We start from the raw sequence: 15,480 nt of genomic DNA on the forward strand, positions 1-15,480 counted from the left end.
GAATGTGATTGTATTTGGAGATGGGGCCTTTAAAGAGGTAATTAGGTTAAAATGAAGCCATTACATGGGCCCTAGCCCAATCTGACTGGTATCCTTATAAAAAGAGGAGATTAGAACACGGACGCACACAGAAGGAAAACACTGTGAAGACACAGGGAGAAGACAGCTGTCTATGAGCCGAGGAGAAGCCAGCCCTGCCAACACCTTGATATCAGACTTCTAGCCTCCAGAATTGTGACAAATAAATACCTGCGGTTTAAGCCACTTAGCCCGTGGTACTTCGTTACAGCAGCCCTAGCAACCTAACACTGACACCTCCGAACTACGACCGGGAAGGACATTTCTAGAGGCCAGTGACTCTCTCCAGCTCTCTGAGCCAACATGGTCTCTCAGCTAAGTTATCCGTGTCCCTCTGTAAATTGGTTCCATTTATCTGTATTACTCACTGGCCAACCTTTCCATGTTCCCCACAATCCAAAGGAACCTCAACTAATCGGCTTGGCTAACTGCCACTGATACTACTGGAGCGAGACCTTTCACCTGACCCCCCTCTTGGGTTGCTGGCCAGCACTGGCTAAACTGCTTGTGGATCACATGCCTTCATCTGGTTCCACCGGTGGCCGCCACGTGTAGGGGGCAAGTACATGCTGGCTCCCTGCGTAGAAAGTGGTGGGAGGGTCAGTTTCAGGGAGGAAGAGAAGCTGGATACAGCTGGCATCTGACAAGTCCAGCATTTGGTCTCCCGGGCTACCGGCGTCCACAATTACAGGAAGACATGCATACCAACACCTACTGCTCACATTCGGCTTCAACCTTTACTGTAGTAGCCAGCTTCTCATTTGAGTTACTCACGAGACCCACTTTCTCGACCTTGAGTTTTTATAAGATACCCTAGAATCCTTACAATAACCACACTGCTTTGCTTGACCTCGTTTGATGTGTTTATTACTTGGAAACAAGAGAAGCCTTGATTAAAATAATCTCCGCAGAGGACAGTCATTCTGTCCAGGGAAAGCGGGATCCGTTAATGAGCAGACATGACTTTTACGGATTGTTCCTGACAGTGCGACCAACTTTCTGACTAGGCTTTGATCTCCCCACTTCCTCACGTACAGAAATGGAAGGAACACTACAGGATGTCTTCCACCTCCCAGTAATGCTGCCAGAGAATCTTAAGACGGTGCCTCGTGGGGTCACCTACTCCCACCTCAGACAGGAATTGTTTTCTTCTAGTTTCTGGAACCCTAAAGAAGAGAATTTTTTTCAAATTTCCTGAAATGTTAACTCTCTCCCCTTCTCCACTGACTTCCCAACAGCTCTTTCCTTACTTACTTCCTGATACCACGGAAACAGAAGCCAACGGGCACAGACGTAAGTGTCACAATTTGTGGTCCTGACACCATGTATCCAGCAGTGGGATCCCATTCCCGTCAGCAGTCATCTCCCCCTTGGGGGAGGTCAGGAGTGGTGCGTGGCAGCTGGGCTGACGTGAGGGGAAGCTTGTGGGGCCCTGAGGCTCTCAGGCCTCCTCCTGCCCAGGGGGGCCATCCAGCAGGGTGACCAGGCCCATCTCCCCGGCATCCAGGGGCCTGCAGGTGTGGGAGTCTGAGTGCATGGGAGAAACTTGATCCTTTACCAAAGCTGCATATTTTGGGACAGGTTGGGGGGCGTGGCTCGCGTGGAAAGCCATCTCTTATTTACTAGAGACAAAACGTAAAAACCTCGGAAGATTTAAGCTGAGAGAGCCGCAAGATCAAGTTTTCACCCTGGAGAGGTGACTCTGGATCACTTTGAATGGAGAGCGTTTGGAGACGGACAGGCTGGAGGTAAAGGCTGCCATAGGAAGCCAGGCTAGAGGTGACGATGGCCTAGAAGAACTGGAGCCAGTGGGGATGAAGAGAGGAGGGCACTGAGAAAAATGTAGGGGTTACAAGTGTGGCTAGGCCTCCTGTCCAATACCCCAGGAGGGACGTGTGCAAAGGTACATCTGCGGGGCCAGGATCCTTGGCTTTGGTGTTGAGGAACTGGATGCCACGGCCAGGACCAAGGCAGAGCCACTCTGCCCTCAGTCCTCCTCTCTGCCAAAGGCTAGGAAAGAACTTAGAGACCTGGCAGCACATTGTAAATTCCTTAAAAAGGCAAAAGGATCATCCCATTGAGAAGAGAGGGGTAGATGAGGACTCTCGTATGCAGCAGAGGCAGCAGGGCTGGGAAGAGACGTCTCTGGGTCGTTTGGACATGGGCACAACTGGCCAAGGGCAAGACAGCAGCCCCTGGGGAGTGCAGAGGGCCATTTAGGTGTGGAGCTGCAAAGTCTCTGTACTCCCCTCAGAAATTAGATACTGACGCAGCCCAGCTCTGGCTGGTCTTTGAGAGAAAGGAGCTATTTAAGAGGGAGGAAAACGGGGATTAAAGCTTTGAGTGGCGGTAGATGTTAAAAAATCTTTTCCTAACCATATTTTTACCCCTCGCCTTCCAACCCCCCTCCATTTTAGGGGCCACCTGAACCATGAATACTGGAGGCCAGACTTTTGGCCAGTGAGGTAGAGTATATTATTGTCATGTAACTATTTGCTCTCCCCTCTCCTCCCTCCATTGACATTAGGTCTGACGGTGTGACTTGCTTTGGTCAATAAAATGTGAGCAGAGACTTAAACTGAGCTTGTGTGGTTTAGCTAAGCCTTTTGCCTACCTGCCCTTTGCCATAAAAAGAGCCTTTCCTTCTGCTTAGGCCCTAGCGTGGGGGCAGAGAAGCAGGCCGGAACCACCTGCAGGTCGGAGCAGAACCGCTGCAGGCAACCGAAGATCCATGAGCCAGATGCCTTTGTTTTATAAGTCACGGAGATCTGGGGGCTGTTTATTACACGGCATTATTGCAGTGAAAGCCGACTAACATAGAAATTAGTCCTTGAAAATGTGATGCTGCTGAGATAAACGCATAAAATATGTGTCTTTGGTCTTGGGACTAAACAGCAGACAGCAAGAAAGTGTTGGAAACTGGAAAAATGACGATCCATCTTATGAAGCAGTAAATATTTGGTAAAACTGTCACCTGAGATCACCCGAAGGCAGAAAATATAACTCATGACTGCGTGGTTTTGGGTGAAGAGATTTCAAGATACACTGTTACTAGCATGAGTTGGTTTCTGCTTTTCATAAGGTCTTTCCAGAAGGAACTGACCTGCTTGCAAGCAGGAATGAGAGAGTGAAGAGTGACTCCATAAATTCCAAGACTTGCAAATTTTAAAATAGAACTGTTTTTCATCTTCAAATAGAACAAGATAAATTGAGAAATGTTTAAAGCCACAAAGGCTGATCAAGATACTAATAAGACCCAGTCTCAGGACAAAGAGCAAATAAAAGTCACCATCGTACTCTTTGTAAAACCTTTGAATGGATTAAGCTGGCACCCAATAAATTCTTTCATCTGGACAAAAGAACTTGTAGAAAAGAAATAAGGACTAGGTTTCACAAAACTTGATAAACTCAAACTATCTGTAATTAAGTCTAGAGAGAGGGAGGCATGACTTGAAAATGATGTGGATACGGCTGTTGTCTCACGGAGCTAACATGAATCCACACACACAAAATTTTAATAGTTTCTGAGAGATGTTTAAGTCCCAAAGCAGCCTTGCCGGGATTAAAAAAGACTGTGATTTTTTTGTTTTTTTTCCTAAATGAGATTGTGATTCTTTGAGCTATAATGAAAGATCTTAGGATAATAATAATGTATCAATATTGGTTCATTAATTGTGACAAATGCACCATATTACTGTAAGACGTTACTAATAAGAGAAACATGGTGTTGGGTACGTGGGAACTCTCTGTACTCTCTCAGCAACTTTTGTGTAAATCTAAAACTATTCTCAATTAAGATTTTATTTTTTTTAAAAAGACCTTAGGGTCCCCAACATTCTACAGGCAGAGAGCAGGATGAGGAAGCTGCTCAGCTGCCAGGGAGGACATATACTTCTTCCGACGTGACCAAAAGGGGTTAATGGGAAACTACCTCCCCCAGGGTGGGGCCAAGAGCCCCGAGAACAATGGAGAGAAGAGCTATTCCCAGGGGAGAGAACTGGAGCCTGAGCAAGGCACGCTCCCTGCCTCCAGGTTGGGAACTTGGCAACGTTTGCCCAGTGAGATTTTAGAATTGCTACAGATGTGTGACTGCTTCCCCTTCTGCAATGGGCTGTTTATTTTTGGAAGCCTGTCTCTGTTCCACTATGGTATGTGGTGTCCCAAATAATCTAGGATTATGGTACCCCAGAATGAAAGACCCACAGAACATACCTGAACCTGACTCACAGCTCAGAGTACGGCTGCCACAGCTGCCCAGCCAACCTGTAGGCAAGATGTACAAGTTTTGTTACCATAAACCACTGAGAATTTTTTGGTACACGGCAAAACTTGATTAATACATCTGGCAAAGGTTCCCAAAGGACTGAGGAATGCCTCTAGATGGGATTTGAGCTACTAACGCTGAGAGAGTAGGTGGAGGGGAAACTTGTAGTGTTTCTCCAGACAATGATCAGCTCTATTTCCAAAATCAGCTTAGAGTATTCCAAATGTCACATCCACATGTATCAGAAATGTCCTCCAATGACTAGAGTCCAGCATTGTATATCAAACTTTAATAATTAGTGATACTATTAAAACTCAGACAATAACTATAGTTCCAAACAAGGTCCTATTACAAAGAAATTCCTTGGGAATGAGACTGAGATATAGGATGCTAATGAATCTTAGAACCTCTCAGATGATTTTTTTGTTTTTGTTTTTTATTTATGTATCTATTTATTGATATTTTTAGAACCTGTTAGATAATTTTTATGAAGAACACACAAATCTTTATAACAAAATCTCAACTGCATTTTTCTAGTAAGTATCTTGAAGGCAATCATTAAAATAGACATCTGAGATAAAAATTAACTTCTCTATTTATATAAAAACATTAAAAATTCACTTGTTCATTTTTTGAGCCATAAACTTGCACCCATTAAGATGAATATAGGAAGAATTAAAACTCTTTTGTTGCAAAATTATTTGAGTCTGCCAACAATGGATAAATTAATAATAATTTTGACATTTATTTTGCTCCAATGCAAACTTTATATGTTTAATTTCATGCTAATAATTCAGATTTATCCATGGAGTTTGTTTTAATGGGAACTGACCTATGTTTAATGACTGCAAATCACTTTAACAGGTTTTACTTGTTTACATAAGAGACGTTTTTAAAAAGACATTTATTTTTCACTTCTTCTGGCATTAACTAGGGACAATCTTGCCACAATTCTACTTTACAAAACTACAAGGAAGGAACACTCAATTTGATGTTCATGTGAAATATAATTACCCACTTTTCTTCCTTTACAACATGTACTCTATAGACAGGATGACAAGCCAAGAGGTACATAATACACTGCCTGTCGTTAATAACAAGTATGCTCTTCTGAAATTATTTTACAATAGCACTTATTCAGAATACCCTTTACTTGATTTTTGGACTACTACGGATATTATAGCACTTTAACAAGTCTCTCCTGTTTCAAATCAAAGATATAAGTAGGAATTAATTAAATAAATGAATACACCAGGTACAATCATAAACAAGTATTATAAATGTTAACAGATACAAAGTTTCATCTCTGCCCATGACTCTTAAGGTGGTTACACGGGCAGGCTCTGGGTCCCTACGCCAGGATTGCAGAGAGATACAGCTCCTCCATATTGCCCTAAAGAAATATCACACGTTCTGCAAGGCTCTTCAAAGCCAACCTACTGAATGAAGTTTTTCTTGAGTCTCCCGAGTGTATGTGAGCTTTCCTTCCTTTAAATCCATACCGTATCTGGTTTATCCCTCCATAATAATGATAAAGCTAATAATAACCCCCATCCCACTGACTTATCCTTGAGAACTTCCAATATGCTTCACATCCATGCTAAACTCTACGTTCGCCACCCAGCTCATTCCTTCTCTGCAGCACTCCTACAAAGCAGGTATCACCATTCCCACTTTATAGATGAGGAAACTGGGCAAAGATTTGACCTCAGGCTTTAACTGAGTCTCCTGTTGTTCTTGTTGTTAACAATCTCTGATTTTAACGATAGTCAATCTCAAGGGAACGTCATAACCCGCTCCATGTGATTCTTGACTTAAACAGAATCTCATGTGTTTGGCCCAGCTACCTTAGGTCTCTCTTACCCCAGAATTCCAGTGTATTTTCTTCCCTTAGTTTCTTGGCTCTTTTCAGCCCCACCCCCCAGCATACTGTACCAGCCTCAAACCCAAACAGGGTGCTCTTGGCTGAGTACTAGCTTGAGTTCCTTCTCTCTCTCATTTCTAGCTGATGCTTCTCATGATCACAGTATCATCTGAGGAGGAAGGTGTAAGCTGGAGGTAGAATATGCTACCACAGCATTTTGTTGGTTTAAAATAATGTTAGGCCCCGGCCCCCTCCATTTTTTCCCTCTTATATCCAAATTCTGACACCACTGGCTTGTAGCAGTCTGTAAGAGGCATGAGTTCAAGGTGCCATATGCTTCTCTGGTGCCTGTCTATGGGCCAAATAGAGAAAGAGTGTGCTGGAGAGAGCACTGACCAGGAAGATGACATCAAACCAATGGTGATAGAAGTTGAACTGCAGCTCTCCAAGAACGTCGGTGACTATGGTGGGGTACTCCAGAGGCAAGCTCATTCGGATCAGCAGCACAGAGGAGACGAAGTACATGCCCATTATCTGTGCTAATGGAAGGACGATGACACTGGAGGACTTACTGCTGAATATGGCATAGAAGAGCTTGGTAAGAGTGATCAGCACTCCTCTAATAGACGTGACAATGATTATTCCAATCAGAATGAAGGAAATGTGTTGCGACCAGAACTTCACATCAAATTGGATCCCCAGATAATTCACAGTGATCTCAATGCCTCTTGTGACTGGATCACTTTTCCCAACTCGGTCAAAAATGATATTAATGGTTGCCATGAACATTTTTCAAACACAGTAAATAGAGAAAAAGTAACCCAGAAAATTAAAATATTTCCCCTTGAGAGTTTTGGAGTATTCTATTCTCTCCTTGGTAGCATAGAGATCAGCCATTTCCAGAAAAAGCTGCCTGCTCAGTTCTTCCAAAAGCATCCACGTCCTGTTGAATAAGAGTAAGATTTTCACTTCCTGGTACTGAAGTGGTAACACTCTTTATCACTCCCCAGAATCCTGATGGTGTTATGCACCTTCCCCTTCTGGAACATAGTAGCTTCAAGAACGGGATTTAACTGCAAAAATGGTGATTTTAACAACTCAGCTGGCATACTTGGTTTGCATTTGAATTGTATGTGATTTCTGTCTCCCTATTCAGTCGGGGAGTTCTTTGGGCAGGTACCATATGTGACCGGCTCTGTATCACTTTATATCCCTTCATAGTGTCTTGCATAGTAAGAAGGAAAAACAAATACTGGATTTTCTATATTCCAAAAAGCAGCTACTCTTTCCACATTTAAATGTCTCTTAAATTGGAACACACGTTCAATTGGTGTCTTGATTCACATGGTAGTCTTTTCCTTCTTTCTTCTCCTAAAAAGCTGTTATTAGCCCTTAGGTGTTTCCTACCGATGTAATCTTAGGATCAAGTAGTAGTTAAACTTGGATAGAAGTTTAACTACCAGAGAAAAGATTAGGTCACTGTGGAGGTAAGTTCCTTTAGATTTCTGAATGCCACCTGAGTACTAAGCAGAGCAGAAATTCAGAGGGGACTCCATCTGAAAGTGAAGGGGAAGGTAATCAGAGGTAGCTCATTAGAACTAAAACGTTGTGAGTTCAGTGGGTTTCAAGGGAGCACGCAGATTATACTAAGATCTCATGAGGAGGGCGAAACTTCTGAACGTTTATGTCTCTGTGATGCCCAAACTGAGGTAAGACAGAAACACAGATGGGGGGTAACCAGGAGTTCATGTCCATCTGTCTCTGACTGCACATACTCTCCTACCAGATGTCCTGGCAATGGCATTAGAATGAGAAAAATCATGTGAAAATACTGTAAACAGTCTTTCAGGCAGGGACATGAGTAGCTTGTCTACTAGCTTGAAGGAAGTCCTAGGAGAGTTTGGGAGTGACGTCATGAAGGGAGTCATTATGTATAACACAATATCAAGCCTGGGTACTTTTGTATCCTCCCCGTCTTGCTTTGGACATTGGTACTGTGGCTTGAAAGGTAACACAGTAGATTATTCTTTCCATTAGCTTGGTTTGGAAAAGGAGGAAAGAGAACTGAAAGTAGCTGTGTTGGGGAAAGGGGTCTAGGTTTAAGGGAGGGTTTGTGTTTTTATAAATAGAAGAGACTTGAGAATGTTTTTACGCTGAGAAGAGAGAGTCAGCAGAGAGAGAGAGAGAGGTAAAAATTAGCTAAAGGGGATAATTAAAGGAGCAAGTTCCTTAAAGTAGCCCCTGAGCCCTGAGAGCCTGAATAGGGCTCAGGGCACAAAGAGAGGTATTAGCATTGGTCTGGAGTAGGGATGCGTTCAGACTGGTGTGGGGCTCGAGTTGGGAGAAAATAACACGATGACGTCTCAGTTCTTTGCAGAGGAGATAAGTCTCACTGCTAAGAATGAGAGGGGAATAGGTCAGACAGAGGGCTTCAGGAGATTGAAGAAGGTTGACAATGACTGTTCAGTGGACAGTGGAAGAGCTGCCTTGTGTTGAGGGCATGACTGAGGTTGCAGACCATTTGTAGTGGGAGCAGTCTGCATGGTGTTATGAGTTTCTTCAGCTGGGATAACTATTGGGGGTAAAGAAAGGGGAGAAGAGGCAGATTTACCAAGGGTTGGGCTGTTGCTGGAAGAGTTCAACAGGACACTGGAGCAAAGCATCTGAGGTGTGCACAAGAGGGTGGCTGATGGGATGATGGCATCCTCAGCTAAACAGGGTAAACTGGGAAAACTGGTATGGTCAGTGGAATGTAGGCTTCTGTGAGTTTCAAAGAGCAGTTTAATAGGAGGTGGTCGGTTTGGAAGGACAGGAGGAGATGATCTGAGAGAGACTGGAATTAAAAAATTTAGAACTGGGTGATAACAAGATCTGGGGGACTCCACGGGTGTGAGTGGAGCCAACAAAGTTGAGCTGAAGAGCCCTGAAGTTGAGGAGGACGGAGTGTTGCATTGGATCATCCGTAAGATAATGGAAGCCACCTGTGACAACGTCAAGCATGCAAGTGTTGAGGATTTTTCCTTAAAACAAAACGAAAATTTAACTGTAGTAGAACGGAATCTACCTTTATTTTTAAAAATAATAGACTTTAAATGTTTTGATCAGTGTTAGGTTTATAGAAAAATTGGGCAGAAAGTATAGGCATTTCCCATAGAATCTTTAACTCTCCCGTTATATGTGTGCTTTAATCATATGTTCTCTCAAAGCCTTTGGAGTGGATTACTAATAAATGCATATCCTGATTGCATTTTATAGCACTAAAAATTTGACTTGATTAGAATTATTGATAATAGATAAGCTCTAACCCAGCTGTACTCAGAAATTCCTTCTCGCCTCTCTCATCTTACTTATCAAAAAAGTACCCATCCTTTCAGTCATTTCATATGTCTTCCACTTCACGAAGCTTTCCCTGACTGCCAGACCTAGATGTTGGTTCTCTCTCCTTTAATATCTCATGGCACTTTGAAAATAATTCTCTTACGATACTTATACATTGCTTTCTGGTAGAATTGTTTTTGCTACTTAACTTATGCACTGTTAGGCTCTAAGCTCTGAGGACCATGCCTTTGTTCAACTCATCCCCTGTAGCACCTGGCACGGTGCCTTGTGTACCACAGGTCTGAAATTAACATTTGTGGAAGTGGATGAATTATGACGTGGAAATCCCAACTTTACGAAGGAGGTAAACTATGATGTAAATATTCTTTCTTTCAAGAAAGGGATTGACTTCATGTTTTTGCTAAATAATTTGTTCCCTTAATGCATTTAATATATAATTTACAAAATTTCAAGTGAACTAGAAACAGTTCGGTTCCAAAATTTTAACTGACCTAGGAACAATTTCTTGGCACAAAGTACACGTGTGTAACCACTAACTTTGGATTATTTGAAGCAAATCTTGCTCTCGTGTTTTTGTTAACAGAAAGAGTTGATACCAAAGGTCTTTGTTCAGAACTTTTACTGCCTCTTGTTTATTTGTGCTTCTCCTGGGAACTCTAGCTCAGCTTTTAAGCCCAAACATACTACCTTCTCCAATGTAGAAGCAAGTGTAAGCAATATAACTCATGTTAGGATGATCCATGGGGGAGAGAGCACACAACCTCTGGGGTCAGATGTTCGTCAGGCTCAGTCTTGTCTCCACTCACTACTACGAAGCTCAAGGAAAATTTTGCTTCTCTGAACTATGTCCTTACAGATTAAATGGAGATAATAATATACCTACCTCACAAGAGAGTGGTGAGGACAAAATATAATGTATGTCAAGTACCTACTCACAAAGCTCAATAAATGATATATATGTTCCCTTACTCCTGAGACATGATTGTGTCTGCTTCTGTTATGGGTGTAAGAAGTAGAAAAATTTTCTGAAAAGGTAGCTTGCTGGGAAAATTAGACCAATATCAGCTCCAGTCTTTGGAAATGTAGCTCTTCACAGTGTGTCTTATGTTTGGTTTAAAGCATTTCCAAAAGACCAGGTCGTGGGACTTCCGTGGTGGTGCAGTGGATAAGACTCTACGCTCCCAATGCAGCGGGCCTGGGTTCGATCCCTGCTCAGGGAGCTAGATCCCACATGCATGCTGCAACTAAGAGTTTGCATGCCACAACTAAGACCCAGTGCAACCAAATAAATAAATATTTAAGAAAAACAAAAAGACCAGGTCGCTATGTCCAAATGGAATAATTTGGACATACATGTGTACATGTAATGTAACAAATACATTACAAAGCAAAATATAAAATTTTAAAAATTTCCTAAGATGGGTACGTTATTGGTCCTGTATATAACTTTCTGTTCTCCAGAGAGGAGCCACCTAGCAAAGGTGGTCCTATAAGGATCACCTTACAGGATCTAAACTGAGGAGTCCCTGAGACCTTAATTATGATATGGTAGAAAATGTCTCTGCTAATGACTTGAGCATTGTATTGCTTGGATCTGTGATCACTTATTATTTTAAGCTTTCAAAGCCAGTAATTTTAAAGCGTTCGACTCAACTACAGTACTTTTATTAGTGTGGAAATGTTTTATTGCAGTTTGGCTGACATTTTCTTTTACTAATGTCATCAGCACTACATAAAAATGAATTATGTTGAGGTGTACAGTACTATCTTTGTTTATAGAGAAAATATCATGATGTTTATGAGCACAGGAGGTGGGTCTCCTGGCGGTACACACTAACAACATGTATCTTTCTCATCCTCCAGGCAGGCTTCCATTGCTCGTAAGTATAATAAGCACTTTGGCTTGGAAAAAGGCCTGGATTTAGATTTACTTTTTCAAGATTATGTTGAATTCTCATAACAGCCTTTAAAGAAAAGTCCAGCTTCAGAGTCACTAAGGCTTAATTAAAATCTCTAGCACAGAGTCTGGTCACATCCCTTACCTATTTTTGTAGCTTTAGGCTCCTGGTAACTGTTGTATGATAACTCTGGGGTTCAACAGGTCATCGAAATCAAATTAATGCAGGCATCTTTGAAGTCAGAGATCAGCTGTGTTCATCGACAACATTTTCACATATAACAGGCACAAAATAAAGGAAAAAGTGATTTTGTTTAACCTTGGAGAATCCTGAATGGATGGACGAAAACCGCAAGCATTTTAGTGGGAAAATAAAAATTATTTGTGGAAAAAAATTCTAATTAAACAAAATAAAATAAACAAAGAACAAAATTCCTTGGTATACAAATCCTTTTCTGAGTCTTTAAGAGGTAAGAGACTCGGGCTTCCCTGGTGGCGCAGTGGTTGAGAGTCCACCTGCCGATGCAGGGGACACGGGTTCGTGCCCTGGTCTGGGAAGATCATCCGGAGCCTGTGCTCCGCAACGGGAGAGGCCACGACGGTGAGAGGCCCGCGTACCGCAAAAAAAAAAAAAATAAATAAAGAGGTAAAGACTCAAGGCCCCAAACCGCAATTCCTAGGTCTTTGAAAGTGCCTTTAGAATTTCCTACTTTCTTGGGCAGAGTGCAGGGATTCTCAAAGTGTAGTCCTGACCGTCGGCCCCTTCATCATCTGGGAACTCGTTAAAAATATGCAGTCTTGGGCCTCCTTCAGGCCCCAAAACCAGAATCTTTAGGGTAGGGCCAGTGATCTGTGTTTTTGTAAGCCCTCAAGACCCTCTGATGCTCTGCTCTAAAATGTGGGAGCCTTTGACCTACAGCAGTTCTTCTTAAATATTTCTGTGCAGCAGAAGCCCTTGGAGGGTTTGCCCAAACAGAGGTCCCTAACCCAGTCCCTGAGATTCAGTAGCACGAAATTCTGGGAGTTGTATGGGAACCTGCATTAATTTTTTTTTAAGGTTCTGGTATAGGTGATCTATAGAGCACAATTTGAGAAATTCTGGCTTGAAGTGGATTTAAGTGTTGACAAAATTAATATTTTTTTTCCACAAAATTCCCCTCCACAACTGAGCAAAAACCTTTGAACTCTGACTTCCAAGCGTCTATAACATTCATTTAGCCTGAAAATGCCTGCTCATGAAGGTATCCCCTCATCCCACTGTTAGAGGGACGGAAGCCGCTCTGGGTCCCGCTGTGAGGCTTTGCCCACCCCTTCCACGGGTGTGATGTTTCATCACAGAAGCCTATGCTACACGAGAAGGGATGTAACCCATACATCTGCAGAACGTAAAGTATTAAGTATATGCTCAGCCGAGATAAAACACAAGTGAGGACCTAATTTTTAAAATTATTATTATTATTTTTTTTTCGGAGATGATAGCTGGAGAAAGATCACTTTGGGAAAAGGAGCCGCATCTTTGCATATCCTGCCACAAGAACAGTCTGTTCTAAGCAAGGTGACCTTTAAAAGAAATTTGGGGAATTTTTATTTAATCCACAGACACTACTAAAAATAGTAATGAAATTAGGAAAATTGTTGGTTCATTTTATGTTCCTTCTAATGTATCCCTGCTTGCTCTATAGGTCTTTCCACTTTGTGTGGTAGGAAGAATACGGTAATGAATATTTTTGCTACCAAAAAAGAAAAAGAAAAAGAAAGATGCACATTGTATACTGGCCCCATTAGCTTATTTAGCTAGTTGTGGTATAAAAATCTATTATAACATTTCTGGTTCAACTGAGAAAAAAATTGATACTCATTCATTATATTTACAAATGTATTCCTTTCAACATTTTTATGTTTTATTTTCTACTGTATTAGATTTTTTTAATAGCAAAAGTAATAATGCTTGTTAAAGAAGTCAAACACTACAGAGATGTATATATGAACATAAATGTCCCATATCTCCCTCCAAATTTAACTCCTAAGTATTTGTATTTCAAATAGCCTTTTACTCTTTTTTTAATTTAAGAACAATACATGTCCATTCTAAAACATTTAGAAAAGGTAGCCAAGCAAAAGAAGTGAATCACACACAGTCTCCCATTCTGATATGACCACTGTGAATATTTTGGTGTAGCTCTTTCAATTTTCCCAATATGTGTATTTATTAAAAATGGTCCCTACTTTTTATCTTGTGGGCATTCTTCTATATCATTAAAATGGAGAATCTTGTATTTCCTAAAGCATGATATGTAATATGTGCCACAGTTGATGCGTGAAATGATTTTTTTGGTGCTGCATGAACACATTTGAAACATTTTTAATGGTTACGTTTTTTGGTTTGTAACTGAAAAATACAACTAGTAGGTTGAGCCTGTAATTTTGCAGATACCGTTGCTTGTAATAAGGTTAACGAAGGTAGAACTTGATACTCGACTTTACGAAGAATGTGTGGATTACCTTCGTAATGTGTGACCCTCGGTCATGCCCATGAATGTTTCAGATAACCTCCTGGACTTGATGAGTGTGGGAGTGAGGAGGTCACCCTATCGGTTCCAGCGGTCCCTTTCAGCGACAGAGTTTTAACTCACCTTGTCCAATCCCAAAATGACAGTCAGAGATAGCCTACCTATCTACATAATAAAAATCAATATAATGCCCTACCCTAGATAAAAAGGAGAAACAAGAGAGGATAATTTGTATAACAGAATATACCTTTCAGTGAATTAAGTGGTGGCTCTTAATGATGGATGTACTACCATGATGGACATAATGGGAGATTCACTGAGAACGTGAAGCTGGGAGCGCAGACAGATACAGGTGAGTTTCATGGCGACTCCCACCGTGAGCAGCATGGCCATTGGCGATACTGATTTTCCAAAACTGTGAACAACTTCTGGTAAAATTCTGAACACAATAAACAACGGTCTTCCCTGATGTACAAAGTAGCTGCATTTCTGGAAAAAAATCAGCATATATATATATATATATATATATATATATATATATATTAGCATATACTAAAGCTGGGCAAAAATTTTGCATTTACATGTGAAATGGATTTCGGTCTGGATTGGGTACTTATGAATATAGTACCCTTTAGGTCTGGCTCAGTAGACTTTTCACCAGCTTGGATTTTCTGAAAGACACTTGAAGTCCCTTGGAATTACCAGTCAATTCCTGGTCACAGTTCCTGGTGAGCACATGCCTGGCTTCGCAGCTGTCTAACACCTCCGGCTCCTCCCCAGCAAAGGCAGTAGTACTTCCAACCCCCAATTAACAGCAACAACCAAACAATTTTAGATTTCTGAAATGCCCTCCAGGCACAGTTTCTGAGAACTGTGAGTGAAAACTGCACAGAGAGCTAGTGCCATTACTAGCCCTGGCCCTCTGACTACTGTGACAGCTGACTGTCGATGCGACAGCTGTGCTCTTTTCTGAGGTACAGCCAAGGCCACTTTGGGAAGTTAACGGTTATTTAGCATGCAAGGTATGTATACATACGCATAACTGCGGTTTGGAATCAGACCTGTCCTTCGTGTTTCTCACTGGGCCTGCCGTACACCAGTGAGAAGAGAGATGTTTAGCGCAGAAAGGTTAGGTGTGTGACAGAAATAAAGGGTATTAATTGTGATTTGGTTAAATCAGTTGGTTTTTGTTTTGTTTTGTTTTTTTTGCTAGGTTTTAGGACCAAATCAATGCATTAATAGCCTTACTATGTTTTCTTTATATTTGTTTTTATAACTATCTGATACTGAAGGTAATTATACTGTACTTCCACTTATGTAGTGATAAAAAGTTACCTTTAGATATTCTTATCTCAGTAAAATATGTGAGTTAATTTAAAGGAAGATGTTAAGTAGATATTAGTGCAGATGGCAATATTCCAAAGATAGCACATGAATGATTAAAGATTGGGAGAACCTCACCTACAACACTATTTTCATGAGTTAAACATAATCCTTTTTTACCACTTTGCTAGTGTTGAGCTTTTCA

At 41.5% G+C, this 15,480-nt stretch overlaps 1 pseudogene; it reads right to left on the bottom strand.

The window, feature by feature from the left end:
* Positions 1 to 6,527: 6,527 nt before the first annotated feature.
* LOC131743712 (Golgi pH regulator pseudogene) lies at positions 6,528 to 7,315 on the bottom strand (annotated as a pseudogene).
* Between the last annotated feature and the right edge of the window lie 8,165 nt (positions 7,316 to 15,480).

Source organism: Kogia breviceps, chromosome 17 (assembly GCF_026419965.1).
Source record: "Kogia breviceps isolate mKogBre1 chromosome 17, mKogBre1 haplotype 1, whole genome shotgun sequence".
NCBI lineage: Eukaryota > Metazoa > Chordata > Mammalia > Artiodactyla > Physeteridae > Kogia > Kogia breviceps.